General features: G+C 37.5%; 2 long non-coding RNA genes across 2 annotated transcripts in view; both read right to left on the reverse strand.

The window, feature by feature from the left end:
• Positions 1-27434, reverse strand: part of LOC110361153 (uncharacterized) — a 525815-nt gene that overhangs the window by 460176 nt on the left and 38205 nt on the right. The gene's annotated exons all lie outside the window — the stretch shown is intronic.
• Positions 507-21485, reverse strand: LOC135580245 (uncharacterized). The gene is made up of 3 exons (XR_010474696.1): positions 21186-21485; positions 20261-20382; positions 507-2971 (listed from the first exon to the last, which is right to left on the reverse strand). It is a non-coding gene; the product is annotated as an uncharacterized LOC135580245 (long non-coding RNA).

Below are 27434 nucleotides of genomic sequence, written 5' to 3' on the forward strand. Positions count from 1 at the left end.
GGTTTAGCATTGTCCTTCTTTGCAAAAGGTGATGGTGAATGACTGACACACGAACATTGATTTAAGTTGAACCAGAAATTGCCTGAACCAAAAGCAATATGAAATAATCCTACCAGATTGGAACTCTCATCACTGTGTTTCTGACACTAATACAATAAACATAGTGTGCAAGCAGATAAGACACTTTACTTAAACACACATTAACCCATTTTAGGTGAAAAATGTGTGATTTATGGCAGCTGTATTCAGCTCTCTGCAACTGTACTATGAATTGCTTGTGCCAGCTTTTAACCATGTTGACTAGGGAAACTAAGCTAAATAGATGTAGTCTGCCTGCCATGCCTTCTCAGACATAGTTTTATGTAGTTTAACAGGAAAGCACTTGAAGGAACACAGCAGTGTGTACAGTCTTCTTATTGCTAGAACTGCTTGTTTTCTTCAGCCTCCTCTGTGCTAACAGCCTCTTAAGGAGCAACATACTCAGAAAGGAGAGAAAAAAAAGGGGGTTGAAGTCCACATACTTTTTATTATTATTATTATTTCAGCAAGATGTAGAAGAGTAGAAAAACCTCAGCCCTGAAGTGAGGCAGACATACACAGACTAAATTAACCTTAATATCTCTTGATCTAGTTAAGAGAAAACTGTAACCCCGTGATAACAACTGGACAAAAGCCTGAGCAGCTACAAGTAATAAAATTTCAGCACTCCAATCTGAGTGCTTAGAAACATTTAATTGCCATTCACAAGAGCTGATATTTCAACTTCTTACTATGGCTTAGTGCAGTTGTTCAAACTATTACTTCTACATCACTTAAGAACAGTAACTATTCAGCGACTGCAGAGTCAGACAGCAAACACTTCATAGCAAGACTGTATTAAATCTTTTGAAACTCTGGTGTATGAGTCAAACAAGCAACAATTCATAAATCATCATTAATATTTACCCTTGTGGAAGAGCTATGGAAAATTCTGTGGTTGACTCAATATTCAAAAGCACTGCTTTAAGTGGGATGACTTTGTTTCACTTAAAGCAAAAGTTCGGGCATTTTGTTTAAAGTACGTTATTTAAATACATAAACTCATTCTTCAAGTTGATGCAGTCGTTCTGGGCTCTGAATTGAAAGTACTGTTTCCTATCAGAAACATACTAAATGAAAGCAGATTTATATAAATATCCAATTCCTATCCTACATTATCCTTCAGCCTAAGTTCAAGGCATCCTGACCCTTTGACCAAAGCTTTAATTAAAAAGCAACTAAAATTCAGAGTGACTGGAAAGCAGAGCAGAGGTATAGATGGGGGGGTGGGAACAAAACACAATTCCTTCCCTAAGAAATCATCCTATAAAGGCAATGAAGGATCGTTCTATTTATGTGAAGTAATATTGAAAAGAACTTCTACCAGGGATTTTTTTCAAAATAAGAGCAATACAAAAAAGATGCAGACATTGTATGCGATGTTGATGACACTGTCACAAAATTCTACGGCTTAAGGATGTACTTATTGGTAACAGAGATGCAGTGTCACCAAGACCTTTAAGTTTTGTCTTCCTCATTTAGAAAGAATATGTCATGCTGTTGAAAAGAATATTGAAGTTATATGTAGCTAATAACAGTTCACACAGCCTCTTTTGTGCAGGATTAGTAGCAAATGGTTTCTGCAATATGCTGCACTGATCTCTCTTTGCATTAATATCAAGAGGAAGCTATGCAGACTGTCAAAAACTAGTCCAACTTATGATCAGAAACAAAATTTGAAAGAACACATATACAGTAAATGTGAATTTACATTCAAATTTCAAGTTCATTTTCTTTAGAATGGTTAGATTTTTTTTGATTCCTGAGCAACACAAAATATACCTGCACTAAATGTGTATCAAGCTAGTTTATTTTTTCACTAGTGTCACTTTCTCTGCATTTGGGAATGAAAGTTATTTTCAACAACAGAATGGCTCAGGCACTCAAACCTCAGCCTGTGCACTTCGGAAGTTCATATGCGACATGTGAAAGATTCCAGGCATCTAAGTCCTTATGCTCTACATCCCTGCACTATGACCTTAAACCATAGCACAGTGGTAAACATTATGCATTTCCTAATGAACTTGAGGGCAGGGGCCATAATTTCATCCAACATCTGTTGTTCAGAACAGTAATTTTTACTTGTCAATATCCTTGTAGCATGAGAGCTACTGACTCCAGAGGGTGGAAAGAATTAAAAAAGCCTAAGAGCAGGAACCGAGAAGAAAGATCAGAACAAACACTTAACAAGACAAGGATTGAAAATCTGGAGAGCAGTGCAGCAAGGACAGCCATGGCAGAAGATTAAACAGAGACACAAGGATAGATTTAATCACAGGCTTTCATGTTCATATGATCTCTCTATCCAACCAATAGAATTTGAGTCATTAGGTTTCTGGGTTTCCCTCAATTTTTTGATCTCAGCATGATTCCAGCTTGTCAGGTATTAGAGATACAAATCTTAATTACTTATGAACAGGAATACACTTAATTTCACACTTACTTGATTCTAATCACAACGAAATAAAAGAATAAGCATTAGTATGGACAGAACCCTGAAGCTTGATCATAGAGTGACAATTCTGGAGATTATTCTAATGGAGATTAATCCCAAGTCTTTAACTAATTGACCAGGCAACTACTTGCAGTTTATGGACTGGTCACCAGACTAGGCCCAGGAAATCTGGATTTAATTCCCAACCACATGTTGTTCTGGTGAGTCCTCTCCCTGGGCCAAGAAAGAGGCAGTGCTTCCTCAACAGGTACTGTTCTTAATTTCAGTCTTTCCTCCAGAATCCTGCTTGGTTTTGTTCTGAGCTTTGTGTGCAGCATGCATTTGAGAACCTCTCCATCAGCAGGTGTTCACCACTTGAAGAATACACCAAGCAGCTACTGTTTCCCATTCTTCACCAAAGGCTCTGTGGTTTTCCAAGACAGCACAGAAACACAGTCACTAGAGGGAATGGGGACAGAAACACTTGATTAAGTAAAATGGTTGGAAAAAGATAATATTTAACACAAGTGAACAAAACTTTAAAGGGAACATTAGCAAGTAAAAAATTTAGATCAAATTAGCTCAGGTATATTGATTCTTGCCAACATTTTTCTGCTTAGCTTCTATTTTTCTTCCTCACCTGCTAGTCCTTTTCTTTTTCAAATTATCAAGAGCTCTCTTCGTTTGCTTATACAAAATACCTTTAAAAAGCTAGAAAAAAAATTCTGCAGTATACCCTCCTCCCTCAAACCACTGCTATCCCAAATCTATAGCTAATAAGATGCCCTATAACCAAGAGGCCGCTACATGACATCTACCTTCAAAAGGAAGAAGTATTCAGTGTTTCAGCAGAAAATGCTTGAGAGAGAAACTGCAGATAAGAAGAAGGTAAGCAATATGTTTAATTAGCCATTAATCTAGGCCGAGAATATAGACTGTCAGGAAATTCACCATTCCCCACCACATGTTACACTTAGAGCTGCATTTTATAAACGTAACTGTTATCATGTTGTTCTATGCTAGGCTGTGCAAGACCAGGAGGAATAACTGTAACCAGAAGAGAAGCACTGGTGCGTTTCACATCTCAACAGAAAATACTGGATTTTTGACCTCAAGAACTCCTAAAATAAAAGGTGAAATTACTTTACAGACAATACATTAATGCACTCTAATACTGAATCTGCCTTGAGTGAATTACATGCAGCATCCATGAAAGCTGAAAACAAAGGCAAATCTGGATGAAGACGACAAACCAAGGCTGCGTTTGTTTGTGTAATGGCAAGCATGGCAGCTCAGGTTAGTGAAAAAGGTCTTAGAGCATGCAACCAACTGTGGAAACTCAGCGGTGGCGACTGCCTCCTGCCAAATTTCCAGAGTCGCTTTTAAGGTTGGTATTGCCAGACACTGAGCTTCATGTCAATGAACTTCCAGAAAAATTGAGGTGTCACAGAAGTGATAACTTCAAGAAGTCCTCAACCCCCAGTCCCAACCCAGCTCACCAGAAGTGCCGATCTGGGTGGCTTAGACAACTGCTTTCTCTAAGCTAATGCTCTAGGAGTTCACATCTTTGTCACAGCTGGTACATTGACATGGGAGGCAAATTCCAACCTGCCCAAGCTTGCTCTATTGCCACTCTTTGGCAAGTCTGTGGAGAAACTGGAGTAATCCTAAAAGAATTAGAAACAAGCTTCAACACGCATGACAATATATTAATCAAGAATAAAGGGAATTAATGACTTTGCTAGTTTGTAAGTTACCAAAAGCAGTCCTTATGGTCAAGTCCTGCAACTATTACTGTAATCAAATTAATGATAAAATTAATTCATGGCTCCTTATACACACAGATCTGCACCTGATATTAGAGGAAATTTTTACCCAAATGATCTGTATACAAGACAACTGAAGCTTTCCTTTTGTGTTCCCTGCTCACTTCCCCATAAACCAGCCATTGTTTCCCTAGTGGAAAAGAGCGGCTAAATTTTCCATGCTTTGCTACAGCTCTGTGAAAAAGGTTATGGAGCACATAGCCAAGCAAAATATAGGAAAACAGACCAAAAGCAGACTAAAAGTATTCACATAGCAGCAAGTTACTCTACCAGAGAATTTCCACAGCTCATTCTAGGTTGGCAGTGCAATACTGATGACTGTGTTCGCCATCACAACACATACCTGATCACTCAGTACATAATTCCTGTTTTTGATGGACTTGACTTTGGCAGCTGTAGCCAAAAATTAAAAGTCTGGCCCTAGACATTCAGGACAGAGCAATACCAACAAAAGAGATTGTTCTTTGCACTAAAATGAACAAAAGCAGTCAGCCTGTTCAGCTGTTTCTAATGCTCAAACAGGGAAATGTATTTGTCCAGACCTTAGGTTCCTTTTATTGCCAATAAGGAAAGATGACTGAAAATTATATGAATTATGTTTGAAGATAGGCTTGCAGGGGACAGACAGAACATCAGGCACACAAACAACAGGAAAACATATTCTAATGTAATGCAGAATATTCCATCTAAATACCCCTAGAAAACCTCAATTTCAGTTTTCTCTTAATACTGATCAAGGCTTCCTAAGGTAGAAAAATGTTAGAGCTTAAGTGTTAAGAGACCTGTTGCAGGTACAAGATAGCTTTATTTCTGACACCATTCAGAAAACAGTAGTTCCTTCAGTGGCCTGGCTGAGTGATTGCTATATAAAATACAGGAAGATTTGTCCCCAAGAGGTTGCATCATTTGGTGGCTGCCTAGTTATCTGTGAGAAATGACCACATGGCATCAAAATGCTTTCTGGAAGAAAAGCCTCTTTATGTCAAATTAACAATCCCAGTCACCCTGCCCCCCAGTCTCCCTTGAGTTTCATCATTACCTCAGTTATAATTAACCCAGGATGCTGATTAGAACATTGTTATTCCTTACTACACAGCTGATTATTGTAGTATAGATAGAATCCCATTATTTCCCACATACACTAAAATGCTAAAGCAAACCAACCAGCTCAGGTAACAGCTGTGTGTTTGACAGGGTTAAAATTACAATGTCATCTTAGATAACAGACAATACATTAGTGGAGACAGGCCTAAATTCTGAATTTCATGGGTATGGGTCATTTAGAAAAGGTATATAAAGTCAAGGCCAACATATATGGCAAGCGGGGGAAAGGATATAAATAAGGGCAAATGCACAGAAAGGTGTGCTTATTCCACACCTTGTCAAAGAAATCTTGTGCAATCTCGCCCCTGCCAAGTGGCATGTAAAGATTTTATGGAGAATAAGGATGGGTCATTTTCCACAATTACATGAAAAATGAAATTATTTCAATTAATTGTTGTCATTTTAGTTATTGTATATTAAAAAGTGATCCTATAACATTAGGTTCTAATAAAAATGTTGGTATATTTGAAATTTTCTGGCTATTTATCCAGTGTTACAGTCCCATGAAGATCCTGCAAATAGTAGAACATGCAGTGCAGCTCCCTACAAGTAGTAGCTCTGTGAGATTGGGTAATCTTAATCTGGACATAAGGAATATTATTTAATACTGATTTTGATTTGTCTACACAAATAAAACATGACTGTTTAGGTTCTGGATACTTAATTACTACCAAAAACAAAGCATTTCTATGAAACACCAGGCATTTTCTAGCCACCAGAAAAAAAAGTATCATTAATTTTTTTCCTCTTTTACTGCACAAATAGCAGATCCTGACGAGTCCCAGACTCTTAGAAAGCTGTCCAAAGTCATAAGCAGCCCCATACGTTTATCTATATGCCTAAGCTTTTGTTTGACCTTATATCACAGAATAGAGCTCTGCTTGCCTTTCTTAAAATGGAAGGAGCAGCATGGCAGTATTTACAAAGCCCTACTTTACTCCAAGGAGGTTAACAGCCATACGTTTGCTATATACTCAATGGATAGAGAGAGATGATCCTCTTGAGTACAGTTAAGATACAGATTATGCTTTCTTGAAGGAGTGTCTGCAATCATCACCCATCAATAAAACAGAGCATAGGGAAACCAGACTCCCTGTGCTAAAATCAACCTACATAAAATCCTTCCTCACCTTCACTGCACGACCTGCTTCGAACTTACCTTATCTAGGTGTTTGTTTGCAGCCCATTAAAAAAAATAGGTGTTTTCAAGAAAACTAAACTGCTGTCTCATGGGTGTGGAAGGTATTGTGTACGCTCACGTCAACTTTTGAAAACATGACTTCAGAAAAGTGTAAATCAACCCGGTTATTCAGACTAGTCAGCTGCAGGGAGGTATCAGCATGGAATTAGTCATGGCAGAGGCTGGCGGGGGGCAGTGTTGAAGGCACCAGCCCCTCCAGAAAACTCTTCCAGGTTAGTGTGAAGAAACAGCATCAGAATAAAAGTGAAATAATTCTATTTCTGGCCGTGCTTATTTCCCTTTTTTTTTTTTTTTTTTTTTGCAACCTCTGAGCAAATACTTCAGTATTTTTCAGACCAACTTGTTTGGATTTTGTTTGTTTTTCTCTATCCACCCCCCCACACCCACCCCCCCCACCCCCCCCCCCAGTCAGAAAAGGGGATAGGCAAAAATCCAAAGGAACTAAAGTTCTGAAAGTTAAAATACTTCAAATTTCACAGAAAATTGTACAAAATTACACCCATTAATTCAGGGAACAGCAAGTACACAACTTTTGCTAACCTAAAATACCAGCAGGTACTTATTTACACTTGAGAACTTCTATACCCTTTTGGAATAAAAGCATTTCTGTACTGGTTCAAGCTGACATGTTAATTTTCCCTCAAATTATCTTGTACACTGCAGTGAATGGATAAATACATTGTGCTGTAAGCTAAAAGCCATGCCAGGCATCTCCAGATGAACAAGGCTATTTACAGATGTTTCAAAGCAGTATTTCATGTCACATGTAATGGTGCATGCTACCAATATATTCTTTTAAAGGTTCTAGAATTATTTTTCTACACTAAAAGCTGCATACAACCCAGTTCCGAACCTAGAGGTAAATATGTAGATAATTCCTTATACAATATTCCTAATTTTTTGCGACACTAAGTTCACTTACTTGTATTCAAGTAAGCCCTGCTATCATTCACTGGAAATCACAGTCTACCATTACCATGCAGATCTTTTCGTCTTTGACGGGATATTTATAGTTCATAGACACTTTTTCTCCCTAGCTATACTAAGTTTAGGTTAGCTGAATTAATGTTCTTTGTAATCTAATTTGAGTGAGCATCAGTAAGAATTTCCAAGCATTTTTCTAGCTCTACATTTATGAAAAACTTATCCAGAATTATTTTTTCTACTTAAGTAGGTTAAATTGCCACAAAACAAGTAGAAGAGTTAAAAAAAAAAACACACACACACAAACTAAACAAAAAACAACAACAAAAAAAAAGACAAAAACCCCCATGTATTTTAAAGTGAGTAAATATAAGAAGTCAGAGTGCTATAAAGACATACGTAGAAATAATCCCAAATCTGAAGTAGCTAAACAAAGATAGAGTCTCAGTTTTGCTGAGAAAGCCAATTTTAATGGAGTTCTCTGAAATGGTTTCTTTTCACTTAAATTCTGAAATGCATCTTTAAAAAAAAAAAAGTTTTATATATATATATATATATATTTTTTTTTTTTTTTTTCTTCCTACTGCTGCTCTTAGATTGTCCTCTCCCCTTAAGCAATTTCTGAAAGTAGTTTCAAGTTTCAAGAGGGAAGTGACTGATTGGAGACTGACTGGTCTCAAGAGAGCAAAAGGGATTGTGGCAATTTTTGCTCACATGGATGGGGGGGTGGGACTGGGATTAAAAAAAAAACCATCACCCAAGTCACCGGGTCAGATTTGGTGATCACCACGCTATTACTCAGCCACTTTAGATGTGTCAGTGAGGATTCAGGCACAGCTTCTGCAGCAGGGTAGTTCTGCTCAACCCAGATATTAATAGATCTCTGATGCTTGAAATTACCTTCCTAAAGATTCTGAGATTGGTCAACTGGAAAAAAAGAAACTGAAGCAATACAAAAGGTCACATCGTGCTATCATCCCTCTTCTCAGACTTTCCTTCCCCAATTATAAACACTCGGTCCTCTAAAGTTCACCACACTTGGACAGCTCTAGACTCAAAAACATCCCTTATTGACCACTGAGGGGATCCTGACCTTGTTTTTCATGTCTGCTCTGAGATGAAAGTCAAACAACATTGAACTGAATTGTTATTTCAGCTGTCTCAACTCTGAGGAGCCACTCACTGAATCCAGTTTTCAGCTTCAGTTTCTAAATGAAATTTCACAGAAGCGATTAGCTTCAGCTGTCAAGCTTTCTGATCTTCAGTCCTACATAAACAGTCCTAACGTTTTAATTTTCAGAGGAAAGGAAAATGACCCTATAGAATCTTTTATTTAAGATCTTTCTGAACAGATTTTGTATTGACCTTGGTAACAATGAATTAGACGCATTTGACCAACTTCACAAACTGGGATATTTCAGGTATAGGACACTTCTGCATATCAGCACTCGCGTGATGCCTAGTTACCTTTAGAAAAAGTTCTGTTTGTGTGAAGCATTACATTTTCTCAACCATAACTAACACATGTTCTGTCCATCAGGAATTATGGGAAACAAAAAAAGATAAGAAAAACAACAACAACAAGACAAAGATCAATACAGACACTCTTTTTCAAGACAGCCCATCAACTATTTGGTAGAAATTGGTGTTTCATTGTTAAAAAAGCAAAATACATTCTACAACCTATCGACATTCTGAACTGCAGTTACCATTTCCACCAAAAATAAAATTAAAATCTCACTTTCTTCACAAAATAAAAAAGCGGCTCAATAAATCTTCTTTAATTCAGTCCTGAAATACTAGTGTTCACAAATCCCTCTGCCCCTCTGCCTCCAAGGCTTTCTGGAAGTCTTTGTGCATCTTCAAGGGAAAAAATCTTACCCCTGTTGTGGTTTTGGGACATGTCTTGGTTCCGAACATTGGCTAAAAACAAACAGATAATAAATACTGAAGTTTTATCTTGTAGATTTCTCTTGATATTGGTGCATTTCTCAGAACATTAATGTTTCTTTTTCTATTTTGGAGCAACTAGATTACACGGCCACATGCTCTTCCTATTACCCTAATACATCTACACAAGTGAGAACTCCTATAGACAAAGACCTTAGGACAACTGACACAATGATGCCAACACGTGTCCTCTGTATCTAGGTTTGATAACAATCACAGAGCAGAAATCTTCCAAGGAGGCTGCAGGACATGACTGCTGAATATGGTGTTCTTTATACACTAAATGTTCATCCTGCTTATCCATTTTAATCTGCTAAAAGTATCTTAGCTAGAAACATCTTAAGAACAATTTTATCAGCTTAACTGTCCAGTAAGGAGTATAACCCAGGACATGAGCAGAGCACATAAAACTATAAAAGCCTTAAGAGTATGTACTTATGCACCTGTATATGTGCTCTTGTGTAGAGTGATAAATTGGCATTAAACCAACCCCCAAAATAACCTTTTCCTTTTCAGAAGGATGCATCTTCATAGAATTGCAGGATGTTAATAGCTCTTATAAATCTTCAGTAAGAATATAGAAAACATAATGAAATATCTTAGACTTAACTGTGATGTAAATCATAATTCACCTTACTCCAATCAGTGATTCCCAGGGATTTATTTATGACAATATTTTTAAAGCTGTTTCCTAATGAACAATAGATTGTCTCTTACAAAGCCACTTCTTAGGTTGCCTTATGAAAGAAGTTGTCTACCAGTGAAATACCCCTTGTAGTTTAGAATTCTACACCATAACAAACGGAAGCAGACAGCTGCTTTGATTTACTTGCTTATATTCAGCTTTCTTGCCCCTCGTTTAATACAGAGATGTATTAAGAAAATTAGGTAAATAGATTCAATTTGCTATGTGCCAATCAATATTACAGAAGGCAGTGGGTTATTTGTGATCATAAATAGAAAACAGCACATGTTAATTGCAAAACTAGGTACCACAAATTACTACACATCTTCTTTAAGTATCTCTATTTCTCATTAACTCACAATGGCTTTAATAACCTTTACACTCATCTCATTGAACCAGAAAACCTGATTAGGGGCAATAAGTGAATGGAATAACAGCTCCTGGGAGCTGATAATGTGTGTTTTGCTCAGTGAGTATCAAACCTCATCTACTGACAAGGTCTTCCTCATCTCTCTTCTTCAGAAAAAAACAGCTTGCTATATGTAGGAAATATTCCATTGGTTTTATCTAAGACATAAATGACCTGAATCTTCACTGTTGCGATTCTCTGTGCTCTAAGGAAATGATGGTCCTTTGCTAACTTCCCTACCCTGAGACTTGTTTATAAAGTATGCAGTGTGGATTCCACTTATTAATAGTTATGTAGGTTTAAATATAACATGACATATTTGATTTAGGACCCCTTTTAAAACCATTTTTCAAGACTTTAAATGTACAGTTTTGAACTGAACATTTCCACAGTATTGTCAACACCGTACCTTCCTCAAGAATTCAAGCCAAAACAAAATACAACCACAAAACCCCCCCCAAAACCCTCAAAATCTCACCAAAACCAAACAAAGCCCAAACCAAGCAAAAAAAGCACTTGACCTAAGCTAAGCAAATCAACTCTAAGAGGCAGAAAGATGTAAAAATCAAATAGTTGTCAGGAAAGCCTGATCTTCCCAGCTGTACAGTTTCAATGAAAACAGTCATTCCATCAACATTTCCTTTCCACATGGGCAGAGGATGAGGGCTGAGGTGACAGGTGCACTTTACAGCCGTAAAGTTCTTGCACAGCTGATGGACACGAATCTACATCTCACCAGTATTTGGATAGGAATCCAAAGTCCTTAGAAAAAAAACAAAACGAAACAAACCATGCAAACAAACAACACAAAACAAGGAGAAAATGCAAGAGAGATCACTATCAGTGTGAAACTCTCAGAAATCAAGATGACACAAAAAGTAGGTATTGGTTGTTTAGTTGTTGTTTTGTTTTTGTTTTTTGTTTTTTTTTTTCAAAGGAACTGTAAGTGTTCATTTGAGAAGCTGGCCATGCATTAACCCCCACAGAGCCATCCAGACACAGTAACTCCAGTGGCACCAATTGCATTGAGATGTGTGACTTTGTGAAACTAAATGATTACTAAAAAAATATTGTGAAAAGCCTTCAAACAGCTTGGGCAGCTAACTAACACTGTTGAAACTATCTTTTCATTTGTATAATCTTCCTCCCATCTCTCAACACTGAAACTCTTCCATGTTATGAAACCACTGTCCAAGTATTGCAATCAGAACAATTCTGCTTGGGATTAAATGAGTCTCAGCACACGTCTCTGTGAAGTACAGCGATATTCCTGCTCCAGCGTGTCCAGCATGTTCCTGGAACACTCCCTGTCAGGGCTGAGGGGTCTGTACTGACAGTACTGAATCCAGGCAAGTTAGAACAGCAACAAGTGGACAAACTCTTGTCAGTCCTGCTGGGGAAGACATTCCAGCACCATTTGTGATAATATGGAGAAGAGGAACGGGGAGATTAAATCATTAGTCATACCAGCTTTAATTAAACATATTTTAGTTTCATTGTTCAGACTTTAAAGAATGAGTCGTGAAGTCATTCTTGGTAGGGAAGCAGATACAGTCTGGAAAGCAACGCGCTCAGAGCAAAAACTCTGAGATACTCACTTTACAAGCAGAGAAGACACCTAGGAGAGGGAAAGGCTATCTGACATTGCCAGCTCTTATGAATGTTTTTTTAATGTAATTACAAAGATGATTTCTGGCAATCTCTTTCAACAGACATTAAGCCACAGAATGATGCTACTTTCCTAACACATCGAGCTCTAAGGTAGCAAGAAAGCCATACGTAACAAAGACAGGGTAGTAAATGTTTTGTTTGTTTTTTAAGCTTATGTTTTATATTGTTTAAATGCTTATGGCTGACAACAACCTTTGACACTGCAGAAACCCACATAAGGCATTTCTTTCTTGCACAAGATTTGCTGGACTCAAAAGGGATAGAAATTTTTCTTAAAGTCCTTATAATAAAGTACAGAAGAATTAAAATTATTGCATCTTATATCTACTACAGACTTCAGAAGAATTTTAAATATATATAGTTTTTAACTGTCTACTGTAGTGTTTATTAAAATTTCTGCTAAAAATTCCACTGCTTGGCATTCACAGAACCAGTGTGAATTAAGCGAAAGACGGTGCACAAAAATGAAGTTATGAAATGTTTAGCAATCCATCCTTTTTGGGCAATTGAGTTTCAAGCACCTGCATGCTTTGGTATCTAATTAAGTTTCCTAAAATACCTTACCTACTGATGTAATTTGGATGTTGCATAGAACATGTAGAAGTTGCTCCAGTTCAAGTTAATGTGCTCTTCAACAAGCAGCATGACAGACAGGTCAGAGAAAGTAGTCTATTTACATTACATGGCTTCCAACACTAATGACTTGTGTTTGTAATAATAAATATGCTAAATAGCTTTTATGATTCTCTAGCTTTGAAAAATCATTCTAATTCACGGTTCCCCAAACACGTTGCAATAAGCAGTGTTTTCTTGCAGTACGTGCAGGGAAGGTTTATTTGTAGCCTCTCTAACTACCAATAGATTACTGGTGTTTATTTGCATTACCTTGCTCTCTGTGGCCACAAGTGATAAACTGCCACACAAGCATGCTTGTTGAAAAGCCCAGCTTTGTAAGTGTCTCAGCATTTTTAAAGTATTAAGATGGGCATGTTAGGATCTACTGCTTTTTGTCTCATTCCACTCCCACCCGTCCCACATCATTCCCATTGATCAAAAGTGAGCTGCTGCAATTCTGCCAACCCAGCACATCATTGTGGGCAGCACTTGCATAACTCTCAGGCAAATCTTTACACCCTTTAATTCCTTGCAAACATTTAAACCACAAGCCTGTGGAACAGGGAGAGTGATTTACCACATGTTTTTCTCAGACCTAGCTGAGGCTTTTTGACACTATGGCAATATTTAACCACAAACTATGTCAATCAGCAGTGCAACCATCTTGACTCCTCAGGCAAAGCTGGGGATTCCAAGCTTCCAAAAACAAAAAATGGCCCTCTTAGACTCATTTCTCCATTTCCTAAATCATGAACAGAACTAATGCAGGGTACTTTTTTATTTTTTTTTTGCCTTCCTCTCTTTATTTCCCTTTCCTCAGTCCCTTATAGAATAGCAGAAATTAAAATATAGAATTTCACTTACTTACAAGATTCTTTATTTTTTTGTCTTGTCAGACTTATTGCATCTATACAATTCCCCTAGTAGATTAAGAAGCCTCAGAGGCTATTGCTCAGATTAAGCAGTAGCTCTTACTGTAAGCTTCTTATTCTCAGTGTTTCCATCTTCTACTCTATCCACATGATTAAACAATAAGTATATTATATCTTTCAGTACATCTGTCAGTTCAGGTCCCATCACTCTCAGTCTATTTCTGACATTGCCCATTGCAATGAGACTTGCTGTCTGTCCTTCATATAGACAGTCCATATAATCCAATTTTCAAATATTCTTGAAAACTGTCACATTCAGTAATGCTTATGTTATTTCATATGCTGCTTTTAAAAACAACAACACTTGGTGCCACTTTCTGCCATTTTTCAGTACCAAATGTTTATAATGAGGTACCAGGCAGTCCCACTACTTAAATTACAAGTGAAACTAGGTGGGTCTATTCAGACAAGCAGAATACCATACCTTAAAAAATTGCATCAATCTTCTTCTGAAGTATAACGTGACCACTAATTTTAAGGCAGTCTGCTGCCATGGGAAACAGGCATGATCCCATCCACAAACTTTCAATAGTTTCCAAAAAAAGGCTAGCCTGATGGAACACTATTACAAATTCTACTCAAAGAAGACAGTTGAGCACCTTAAGGCAATGAAGAAAATAAAATACTGTAAGTATGATACATTATTTTTTTTCTTTTATGATGGATCCTCAGCAGCTGGATCTGAAAGTTAAGGACTAATGCAAAGAGGCATACCTAGAACACATTTTATTATGAAATAGCTCAATAGGCTAGGAAGAATATTTGGGTTTTTACTTGAAACATATCTGACAGCAAGATAACTGATTTTTTTGAGGTATAATAGATAGTGAAAAGTGGGGAAACTCCACAGAGTGATGAAAACAAGAGAGGTGTTTTGGAAAACACAGGTAAGGGAAAATTAAACAGGGGAACAGCGCTTCCTTCAGTATTCCCGAACTATGAAAGCCACACAGGAGTCTAGAATCCTGCTGGTGGGATCATGCCTCCCAGTTGCTCTAGATGCAGAGCTCCTCACAGCGTACAGTCCCCACAATCTAATGATCATCATCATCTCTCATCTCATCCCACCTCAGAGCAGCTCTTGTCACTCCTGCTCCCAGTCCTCCCACTATCAGTCCCAGACACAGGCTGTCCTGTCTACAACGTGCCCACACAGGGCTGGGGGGCGGGGAGAGAAAAAAGATATACTACTGTATTTTTATTTTTCTGGGATGGGGGGCAGGAGCAGTGGAGTTGATTTTTTTTTTTTTTTTTTTTTTAAATCTTAACAAGAATTTAGAACATCGTGGAGCTTAGTTTGTACTGTTTCACAGTTTGAGATTCCTACATTTATATCACAGTTAAAGTTGCTTTTAGTTTTAAATGAAAACTGAAATCACTATTTCATAAATGAATGAACTTGAGTGTTAAGCCAAAAATCAGAACTAGCAAACTAAAAATCTCAAGATTTGGCACCACTCTACAGGAAGCTCCATAACATGACAGCTGTGGGGAGTGACTCAGCCTCTTCCCAAGGAGAGCTGAACACCATCCTGTCTAGAGAACTACTAAGTTCAGTTATTCATCTGATTCGCTCCAGGATTTTAGCTACAGAGAACCCAGGAGAAGGACATCCAGCAACCCAAGGCAGAGCATTGATCTTTAATCATTCCAAGAAACTGCAAACAGCTTTTGCAGACTAAAAGGTGGCAGGGTCAGTTCCTCTAGTTACTCACAGGACAGAGATTTTATCTAATTCTAGTGCATTGGGTTCCAGCACTTGTGAGATTAAAGCACAGCCATTTGGCTTCTTACTGAGGATATACATTGTTAGGCTAAGACCTGATGTTAGGGATCATGTCATATATGCAAATTATATTGCATATTAATGAGATATGCAAATATGAACAGAAAATCAGATTAGTCCCAAAGCCTAAAATCTCCAACTATCGTGATTTACAGGCTTAAATTCTGCATATATGACTGCTTGTTCATCACTGTGACTTTGGCTTGTTTCATAATTAACTATGAATCAGCCACACAAACAATTTTTCTCCATAACTAGACATTATCTACATTAAAACTGAAATATTTATCATAAAGACTTAACTCTTCCAGTTCCCATTCAAAGACTAGTCAAACATCTCCGGATTTTTCCATTCCCTTCAGGCAGGTGTTCGAGAGTACCAGATTTGCTCTTTAGCCCCTCACTAAACTGAATGAGTTGACTGTGCAAACACTCCAGTTATTTAAATTTTGACTGATTTTCTGAAGAGTCATGCAGCAAAAAAGAACTTCTCTGAGCTCTGGTCAGCTGAATCAGGACAGCAAGTCTACAATAATCTGTGGCACACAATAATAAATGAAAAATGTTTTTCAACACGCTTGTGTGAAAATCTTTACCACACTGGATATCCTATTCAGCTACTGAGTAACTGAGTTTAGGTTGGATAGTTTGAATTAATTATTCAACTTTGAATTTGTGAACTCCTATCCTTAGTCCACAGACTACCTCCTACTCCAAAAAAGAACACAGAGATAAAGGCACTGTCAAAGAAAGCAATCATGGCCTGCACTTTTCTCCAAACTATATCAAATTATCCATTACCTTCATAATTCCAGAAATGGGAGAAATTAATTTGTGTTTTGATGGAATTTCCACAGTATTGGTTTTTATATGGTAACTGAATCTTGAAGATCACAAATAGACAAAATAGGTTGGATTTTACAATGTACACAGGGCTCTACAGTAAAAAAAAAAAAAAAAAAAAAAAAAAACCACACTCATTCAATCATGGATTTATTAGTCCTTTCATAGGTGTTGATTTTAGTATGAAATAATTTTTCACCATGCCATATATTTTAATAAGGAGCTTCCTGTGCTTTAAGGTGCCATATATTGCTGATATATCTGCAAGTATGGCAACTATGTTTATAGCTTCTTCATCATCTGTCCTAAATGGACAGTCCTTGATCAATACTTTATATTCTGTAGATTAAGTGCTTGTAAAGAAATTATGGTAGGAGGTTTAAAAGACAACATTGTATTTAGAAATTTATAAATATAAGCCCAGTAAATATATAAGCCTGAAATTCCTCAGCTCTGAAGCATTCTTTCCTTGAGTTCTGCAATTGATTCTCTCCTTGTTATATTTTAGATACTTCATGCATTTCAACACTTGCAGTTGCCCGATCTTGGTCACTGGGTGACAGGATGGTCATAGTTTTCTCCAGCAAGGATGTCATTAGACAAATTGTAATGGCTAACTAGATGCTTATTCATTCACCAACTATGATAATTTAAGAATGATTTTGATTAAAAATATTTATACTTTAGTTTTCACATTTACAAGTGCTCATTAGCAACTTCTGACACATTCACAGTTACAGACAGCTACTCTGAAATCTGTGAGGTAGCTATTGCAAATCGGGAATTGGGAGAAAGTTAGCAACACCAACTAAATATAGAATTATTATCTTATTTCCCATTCCTGTGTTAGCCCAGAGTAAAAATCTGAATAGAAAATAAGTTAAAGTCAGCATTTCCCCTGTAAGTAACACTCAGTTTAGGTTGTCTGCCTGAATATTTTACATTTCCAGAATCAGAAATTCAACAGAAAACCTGGGGGGAGGGGGTACAGGAAGGGGGGGGGGACATGGACCAACAAAACAAAAAAGGGTTTATAATTTCACAATGATAATGCAAGCCAAGGGCTCCGTCATTTCCCAAACCTCCCAGAATAATCAATAGCCAACACAAATTACCTTCAAGCACTCCATCAGACTTTTTTGGTTTGTAACATTTTGCTTGATAGACTTAGCAAATAGGGGAGGATCTGAGCTGTATCCTTTCCTAATATCAATTTATAAGAACCATAAAAGAGATGGATTTTGTCTGAAGGGATCCAGAGTGCATCACTTCAACACCGCATCCAGATGTTTGTATCATAACCACTTTTGCCACAGGGCTGACTGGCAGTTCATTGACAGACAATTATAGACTCCTAATTTAAAGGCTGGAGAGCCCAAGTCAGCTATTAGATTCTACTGGAGCTTTAGAGGTGGAGTTTGAGAGATATTTGAATTATATCCTTCACCAAGCCCACTTTTCCTTTGTAAAGACAGATCACATCAGGTTGCTATCCTCTCCTCTCTCTAGATTTTTGCCTACCTAGAAAGGCAGAGCTCCTTCTCTCATCACTGTAAGTCTCCCTGATCTCTGAATATGCCAATACCAGCCAATGAACATGTCAGAACAGTCACAATCTCCCCAAAGAAAAACAAAAGGGCACAGACAAAAAGCTAGCCAAGTGGATATATACCACAATAATCATCACAATTTGTCTAGAAACAACATGGGATTTGCTTCCTGTAAGCTATGTTTTCAATAGGTGGTTATGAGACATGTTTAGTCCACATCAGTGAGTATTTGGACCTGATGCAAGCTGCTGCAACTCCAACAAAAGAACAGATGGCTCTGAAAGCTGCTCTTCATATGCCAAAGGTCTCGTATGTTTGTGTTGCAGTATATACCATTAGAGTTCTTTCAGCCATCACACCCCCACTTCCTACTTCAATGTACAATTCAAATATTGAGAAGTCCTGCTTTTTTCCTCTTGCCAGAAGCAGGAATGAACACTGAAGACATGAAGCTTCCAGTCTCACCTCATTCCTCAAATCCCCTCTAAAAGTGAAATTTGGAAGACCATAAGCTAGAATCCAAACATGCCTCAAGAGCTTTTCCTTTGTTGTACCCCAACATGCTTTCTGATTGTGCTTCTAATGCAAAAATAAGGATAAAACAACAAAATTATCTCAAACATCACCAGAAAGATTTTCCAGCTGGATTTATTAAGTTAGAATAGTAACTTTTAGTTCTTATGTTAATACAAAGACATTTTTGAGATTTTTTTTTTTCTCTCTCTGAACCCTCAAGATCCCACTAAGATAATCTATTAAATTAGAAATCTTGTAAATTCACATTTAATTCAGTGTCATGTTTTAGAAACTGAGCAAGGAGCATAGTTCTTGTGCACAACTCTAATATAGTTTTAATAACACCACCTCAGCTACTATTCTGGTCCAGATAAAGATGGCTTCATACCATTTATCAATACTTTCTTTTAAGCTCCCACACAAACATATCCACAACTTGAAGCACAAGCAAATATTGACTTCATCTGAAGACCGACAGCTGTTCTTGTGATTACTCATGCATACTGGCAGCATTTCTAACCACCAACATAGGCCATGGAAATTTTTACAAGCATAACATAAGTAAACTATGTGTCACATAATCAACACAAAATATGTTATCACACTTCAGAAATGCTAAAGGGTTCAAAAAATATTTGATGCAGGGCCTTAACTTGTATGGGCTCACCAAAGAATAAAGGATTTTATTTTATTTTTTCCTGTGAGAGAAGGAGGAAGAAAACAGAGAAGGAAGAGGAGACATTACTGTTATTCTTGGCTCTGAGTCAGATGGGTCTGGTTTATTCTGCTGAGAGTGGAGAACTACTTAAAGCTGAACAAAATAACATTAACATAGATTTTTACTACTTTCTACCTGGTGCTGTAGGAATGAAAAAAAAAGACACCACACATTCACATGACAACATGATTTTTGTCTCAGTAGGGATATGAAGAAAAAGAATTGTTAGCATCAAACAGTTCGCCACCATTTTTTTTTTAAATTAGGCAAACTGAAAACAAGTAGCAACCAAAAGGATAAATTCTGCATTAAAATAAGAAAAGAATGCTAAAGATCAGCACAGCAAAAAGCACATGGTTCACCCTAGACTGCTAAATTCATGCTCAGCCACATAAATTAGATGATGGAGATTTAATCATTAGTCATTGGAAAAAACTTGTGATTCTGATCTCAGAGTCCACAAACAAAAGAAACTATGATATATTAAATAAAATTCACACATTTTTCTGTAGTTGCACAATGTATTTGAATATGTATCAAACTATTTGGAATGAAGCATGCATTTAATTTAATATTTTATTTCTATTACACAGGATATGAAAATTTGCATTGAAAATATACTTGAAGACTCAGCTCTCTTAGTTATAATTCATCACCTTTTCAAATGGATTCAATGAAGTTCTTTAAAAGCCTAGTGAAAATGTGTTGATCTAATAAAGACGTTCCACCATCTTTCTATAGCAGGCATCCAGGATACATATAAAGAGAGCAAAGAAGCAGCAGCAAAATGAGAAAAAGAAAGAGCATGCACACTAATTTTGAGATGGTTTCTAGAACTATCTTGAGGAACAACAGTAATACAGACAAAGTACAATTACATTGCTAGGATCAAGATGGGACAACCGTATAACAAAACCACACAATTCATTGAATACAGATATGGCTGAAATGATTAAATTGTGGTAAAATTCACACAAGTTTCAGAATCGAAGTATTAAAAAAAAAAACAACAACTTACACCATTGTCTTGTCCATAGAGAATGTGCATGTGGCCTCCAGCCTGTAGCTGACTGTAAGACCATAGGAATGGGAAAGGAGGAGAAATACAGAAGTCCAGTCCATGAGTGATCATGAGGTTTGCTGTGAGAAGATTTGCCAGTGTAAGCACGATACTATACAACAGGGCAAAAAACTAGATTTTAAATAACCTACCCATTTCTAGTTACCACAGTTACAAACCAGCACTACTCTTACATGTCCCTTGATAGGAGCAATTTGCTTAGCTCTGTACAAATCAGAAATAAGACGACATTATCCTGCAGGTCTGTAATGCAAGGTCCCAGCTCTTTAGTGCCACTACTGTGAAGCCATTAGTACTTAAACGCTCTGCAAGAACAAAATTACAAAGCTCTGATCTGGCAAGATTAGAATTGTCAGTGCATATAAAGCAAAGATACAAATGACAAGGGAAAAATGCTTCAAAAATAAGAGACTCAAGATTATTGGGAAGACTGAAAAACCTTTTAAAATACATCAGATGAAAATAAAGTATGGCATTTCCAATAAGATGTGAATGATTTATAATAAGGCTTCACAGAAATGGGAAAAGAAAGAGTTTTCTTTATAAAGAGAAAATAGAAAATAACCTTTGTTCATCACTGTTACTGATGAAGAAAAAAAGTCACTATATGTAATAAAAATTACACTAAATTCTTAGCTGAAGAGTGATTCCAAGGCATTAGAATTATTAATAAAAGAATTCATTAGAAATACTGGACAGTATTCCTTCCAGTAGAAATATCAGAGAGAAGATCATTTTCTCCGTCAGGGACTCCACTATATCCTGTTTTCAATGGTAGGCTGAAAGAAGCGATGCTAAATCAATCAGAGCCAGAATTTCCCAAGACAAAATCAGGTGGTACTGAGGTAGCTGCAGATATTACCATCTTCAGCTCCTCTGCCAGGAGTTTCTGCCCCCATTGCATCTCACACATGCGTGTCTCAGCCACTGTCAGTCAGTCTGGCACATCCACAGGATCCATCGGCCACGGAGGCCAGAGAGAGCGGGTGCTTTGCCTGGAGACACGTCTGATGCTGCCAGCTTTGTTCTCCTGCTGGAACCACAGCTGACGGGACAGGCAGACAGCTGCACAGAATGACGTCTTAACCCCTCATTGCTAAATCTGCTGTAGTTTATTGGTTCAAGTGCTTTAATTTTTTTTTGTCCTAAAGAACATCCAAATCACAAAACAAAGTTGAATTCAGCCTTGGTGAAAACAGGTGCAAGTGCAAGGACCTCAGAGAAATCCTTCAATTATGCCAAAGCCCCAGTTACGCATAGAGATATTAGCCATACGGCAAAGGAAGAGAGGAATTATAAATAAAAGTCCCCAATAACTCTTTCATATTTAGACTGGTTTTTTAAGTGTAATTATGTGACAAAGACATCATTTCAGAAAAAAATTTATACATAAAGGCAACAGATAAAGTAAAAAAGGGCTTAAGAATTTGAAGAGCGGCAGAAAATATATTTAGGTTTCTAAACTGACTTCCAGAACTGGATGTTTAATTTTTTTCCAAAACCAGAGTGACTTCAAACTTAACATTACAGAAGTGGAAGGGAAAAACAAAACAAAAAAAACAAACACCAAACAAAAACAAAACAAAAAAACACAACCAACCAAACAAAACAAAAACACCACACAAACACATCATCCAACCCACCCCACCATGAAACATAAGATACAAAGATTTGTGGCTTTGCCTCTGCAGACAAGCATATATGCTCCTCTATCAGGTCTGCATTTCAGAGACCAAGTGGTGCCCAGCCAGCAAATCACAAAGCACAGCTCATATTAAAAGTTTTTCTGCCTTTGGGTGTGTATATGTACAAATAGGGTAGCTCTAAGGAATGGCTCCCTTTTGTAGCCTCCAATTCCTCTGTACAACAGCATAACTGGTCTCAGCACAGTATAATCAAACACACTGATGACTTAGTGACCCAGCAACACTGACAGGGCCCAGGTAATGAGTGTAAATACCACTGTAATCTTGTTGTTAAGCAATACCATTTTTACATTTGATTCCACCCATATTGTAGGGATTTATAGTGATTGGAATAAACTTGCTGAAACCAGCAGTGGGAGAAGAAATGTAGGCATAACTTTTTGTTCACATCTGCCATACCAGTTATTTGCTCTCTTCTGTCTCCTTTTCATTGACTTCACTTTTGTGCTTTGCAGAAAGATGCATCACCACAGAACAAACCCTCAAGACTTGCTACCTATGCCTTTCTTGTGGTGATAGCTCCCATTGGTTTCCTTAAAATTTCCCACAGCTATTTTCGAGGAAGAGTCTTTTTCATCAGCTGCCTTTAGAATAGCTTATACCAGCCTCTAAACAAAGCTCATAAGTCTCCAAAGGCAGTTTATACACTTAGATATACACTAGAGCATTGACTGGAGCAGCTCCATGTGCTGGGGCTGTTACTCGGGGGAGGAACAGAGAACCTAACTCATAACACACATGCATCCATCCTCTGAAATAGCATTGTTATACTAGCAAAACAGAGGCAGATCAGCTCCAAGACAGAGTCAGACTTCCAAACTTCACTAGTCAAAAGTGGTCCATTTTGTTATTTTAAATTAAGCACCATATGTAGCTATTAATTTGAAAGAACTGAAAAGGAAGAACAAGTACAGGAACTGCTCTAGGAAAAAAGAACTGCCAAGAAAAGGTCCCTCAATATCACAGCCTCCAAGACAAAGATTTAACCTAATTAAGTTAATTAACTAGAAAATTTGAGAGAAAGAGTAGCTGTCATTTGAGAGAAGAAAAAAAAAGTGAAGCAGAGATGGCTGTTATCAGGAGTGTGGATAACAGATCATCAGCATCTGCAGAACAGAGAATAACACTGTAACTGTAATCTGAAAATTTCTCAGGGACCCGATTGACAAGCAAATGTGTTCACCCAAATTGAACTAGAAATTAAATAAGCAGAGTAGCCGTCTCTTTCTATCATGTAGCCACCACAGGAAAAAGTCAGCAATTACACACAGAATGAGTTGCTAGTGAGCTCTATACTGGACTTCCCATTAAAGCAAATAGAAAGAGCACACCATTTCTCAGGAGTATCACAGTAACACCTCATTTCCATTAGAAAGATTCTCACTTGAAGTAATTTTAGGTCTGCTGAGCTCCAGACCTCATGGTCCAAACCTGAGCTTTAAACCCATATCTTCCTCTGCACCAGTGACAAGAATTTTCAGTATCAAAATACACCTCCTATATACATGTAAAATTTGGACTTTTATAAAGGTGATTACTTGGAAGTAATGCAAGTAATGTAAGTAATACAATTTTTCAGAACAAATAAGTTATTCAGAAAATTATAACCATCTCAGAAAAGGTTTCGAAAGAAAGTGACTGCCACCCCAATCACAGGAGAGTAACAATTCAACCGTCCCCACACCTATACACAGCTGCAATGTTGGAATTACAAAGCTAGAATCACAGCACATGAAATTAATCAGAAAACTGTTGAGAGACAACATATACAGAGCAAATGGGCAGGATTAATGCCTTAAGAGCAGAGGCAAGCAGCAGCAAATCTCTACCCAATGATGACACATACTCCTAGAGGTTTCATTACTTGCTACTAGATAAGGAAAGTTATTTCAGCAGGCAGAGAGCTCACCCTCTCCTCTCTGCACCCATGAAGTAATTTTATATTTTAGGTTAAAAGGATTAGAAAAAGGAATCTGGATCATTTTAAGACCTCATAGGGAAAGGCAAACTGGCAAAGTATGTACATTATCAAGTCCAGTGACAAAGTTTAGGAAAACAGAGATGCCTCATCCTGAAACTAGAAAAAAGGGTCTGATGTGTTAGAGCATGAGCCTAGCTTTAATTATAAATAGGACAAATGCATTACCTTGGGGAAGTCACAAGATTAGAACTCTAAAATCTTTAGATGTCTAGGCACTACAGGAATGGCATATTCCTCCCACAGATCTCAGTAAGAAGTTATATACAACAGCACTGTGGTAGTTGCAATGCAAAAGTAATACATTATATATTGTGGAGACAGTGTTTATAGATTTTCTTTGGCTTGAATTGCCCACATAAAATCCAACACATGACAAAACAAACCAAACTCAGAGCATACACTATTTCCTTTCAGCCATGACAAATATAGAGACAGTAAAGTAGGTGGCCAACTAAAATATGTCTGCAAATATCACTCTACTTCATTCAATTTCTGTTTTCTCTACACAAGCCTTAGACTAACTGGTATGGTCAAACTGCCTGTGTTTGGTGACACAAGATGAAATTTCTTCCTCTAGTGGGTTTCCAAAGCAGTAAGGCATGCTCAGTCATGAGGCTCTCTCTAGTTTGAGCTGTATAAAGCTGAGGTTCACACTCAACTGAAGCTCATTAAAACCACTTTTTATTGCTTTTATAATATATGGTGACATCTCTAACTGCATTAACCTACTGAGGTTTAAATTATTGTTGTGCTCGCTGTCCTCATCACTAAAGCATAATAAAGATGTCACAGCATATTATTTTTAAAAAGTTGCCATTAAACAGACAAAGAAAGAGGTAACTGATCTGGCATAGGTTTCAAATGCACTCCGTCTACACTCACAAAAGCTTTCAAGTGAGGCTTGTATATTAACACAGAAAACTTCATAGATTCCTGCTACGCACTTGCGAAGATTAAATGGTGTGTCTCAAAGCATTTCTACACAGAACCATCAGCCACTTAGGGCAGAGGCTGAATGCAAGGAAAGCAGAAAGATAGAAGGTGCTTGCAGAAAAGAGTCTGTATGTAAGAAACAGAATGGAACCGATTTGCAAGCCATAGAGAGAGAAACCACAGTCTGTTCTTTCCTCCAAGGTCATTAGATTCTTTCTCCCAGGTCAGCATTGGCTACTGCTAGTCAATGGCACAACAGCTTCATTGTTGTTTGTTTCTCTTTTTTATGCTGGTACTGAAATCTTGTAGCATTATTTTCTACTTCCACCATTGTGCCCTGCATCCAGTTTCTATTCCTCATTCATTTACATGAAGGAAAGCTGAAACAGCTTCAGTACAGCCTTTTCCTACCAACAGCATATGCATCAAAAAGTACTTGACCTCTGCAACACTATTTTTTCTAGTGGCAGGGGGCAGGGTTGATGGGGTTTTTTTTGGTTGCTTGGTTTTGGTTTTGTTTGCTTGTTTGTTTTCCCCAACCCTGACTGCCCATAATTAAAAACAAAAACACATTAAAAAACCCACAAACAAACCACACCTGAGTTAGCAGAAAGGTTAAAAAAAAAGCATTCAAATATTTATGTACAAGGTGGAAAAGAGGTGGTCATCTCTCTCCAATAAAAATAAATAAGCAGCAGCATAATTACACAGGGAGGTCAGTATGACTATTATACTAGCAATAGGTAGCATACAGTAGTTTGATAATTAGCATATTAAATAGTAACTAGACATGCCAGATTTGATATGTGCAATTTTAACTAAGAGTGAGTCACTGCTGTAGGCTTGGATTCCATGAGCTTGCATTCGGCCATGCCAATTAAAGCTCGGAATTTGAAGTGACTGAACTAAAAATGTATTTTGCAAAGTGATCTCTATAAATACTTTGCTCTGGGAGGCTGGGGGAGGATGCACACTAGATGCAGTCTTTGGAAATACAGCTGAGTCATGAGCTAGAATCAGAAAGAAACTGATCTACAGAAGAATACAACTGCTCATTAAACAATTCACCAAATGACAAGAAAAGTGAAGAAAAAAAATCACAGAAGAAGGAAAAATTAAATTCTCTTATATTTTCTTTGCACAGAAACCAGCAAAGCTACAGATAACTTAACAAGAGTAGAAGGAAATCTAAATAATTGTAGAACATAACTGTGTTATGATACACATATACAACTTAATAACTCCAGTTATTAAATCTAAATAATAAGTCTGGGATTCTGCTGTGTTTTAAACAGAAATGTCAGACCTTATTTGAAGTTATTTCCTACTCTAGACAAGCATCTCTGTCAGCAAAGCTATGCCAATAATAGAAACTTCCTGTTTGGGAAAAAAAATATTGTGAAACTGGAGTAATTTGACCAGCTCTAGACAGAAAAGCAACCCTTCCACCCTCCTCCCCAGCTTTTTTCTTTTTCTTTTCAAGAGAAATTTCAGCTGCAGCTAGACATAAACAATAGCCAGCTGGAATTTGGCTATAAAGTGAACCATTTTATCATCAAGCCATTGGTCTGAACTGTGTCATACATTTCTAAAAAACACAGGAATGCAAGAAAGGGAAGCTTACACAAGTACTACCATGTCTCCTTCATGAACGCTGCTGCTTCAAGACTAGGTACTTGAATAAATATTTTCTTTATCCAAAGGAGTGAGGGACAGTGCCTGGTGGTCTAGCACAGCTGTAGCATTAGCACAGAACAGCTGGTTTCACAAGCCCCAGCCCTGGCCTGTCACACATGTTTAGCTGAAATTAGAAACAGCAGAGTTCAGGGGTTAAGAGACAAGTTTACACGACACACAACTACCCAGAGCGTTACTGGAATTTGCTAGTGAACTCTTGCTCAGGGGAAGAATTTGTCAGGGATGTTTTCAGCAGAGGAACAATGTGTTAGAGTTTTCAAGTACACAATTTATAACACATTGTCCTGGCAGTATGCAGGCTGAGGAATAAGAGACAATGCTTAATCAAGCACAAGTTTTACAGTACATTTTTATGGTTTCTGTTTTTAATTTGATCAGTGCAGCCCACACTAACATACTCTTCCGAAATTTGAAATGCAGTGTTGTGTGCATAAGCACCAGGACAGCAGTGGGACATACTCCACTCCCTTCCTCTGCTGCTTGTGTTCAGGTTTCTCTCAAACTGCTCATCCCACATGGAAAAGCAATTTCTACTTTTGATGTCTTTCCCCAACCCCCTAACACTTTCTACAATCAGAGGGTTAGTACTTCTCTCTCAGCAGGCAGGAGACTACAGAATAGTCTATAACCTCATGTGGAACACAGTATATTTGAAGTTTAAAGTAAGTATATTTTAATGCAATAGAGCATTACGAGCTTCCACAAGCAACACTTTTGTTCCATTCAGCAGAGCTTCTCTACATGTGAGAAGTCTCAAGGTCAGTTAACTTATTCTTGGGAGGACATGAAGCTT

Source organism: Columba livia, chromosome 9 (genome assembly GCF_036013475.1).
Source record: "Columba livia isolate bColLiv1 breed racing homer chromosome 9, bColLiv1.pat.W.v2, whole genome shotgun sequence".
NCBI classification, from domain to species: Eukaryota; Metazoa; Chordata; class Aves; order Columbiformes; family Columbidae; genus Columba; species Columba livia.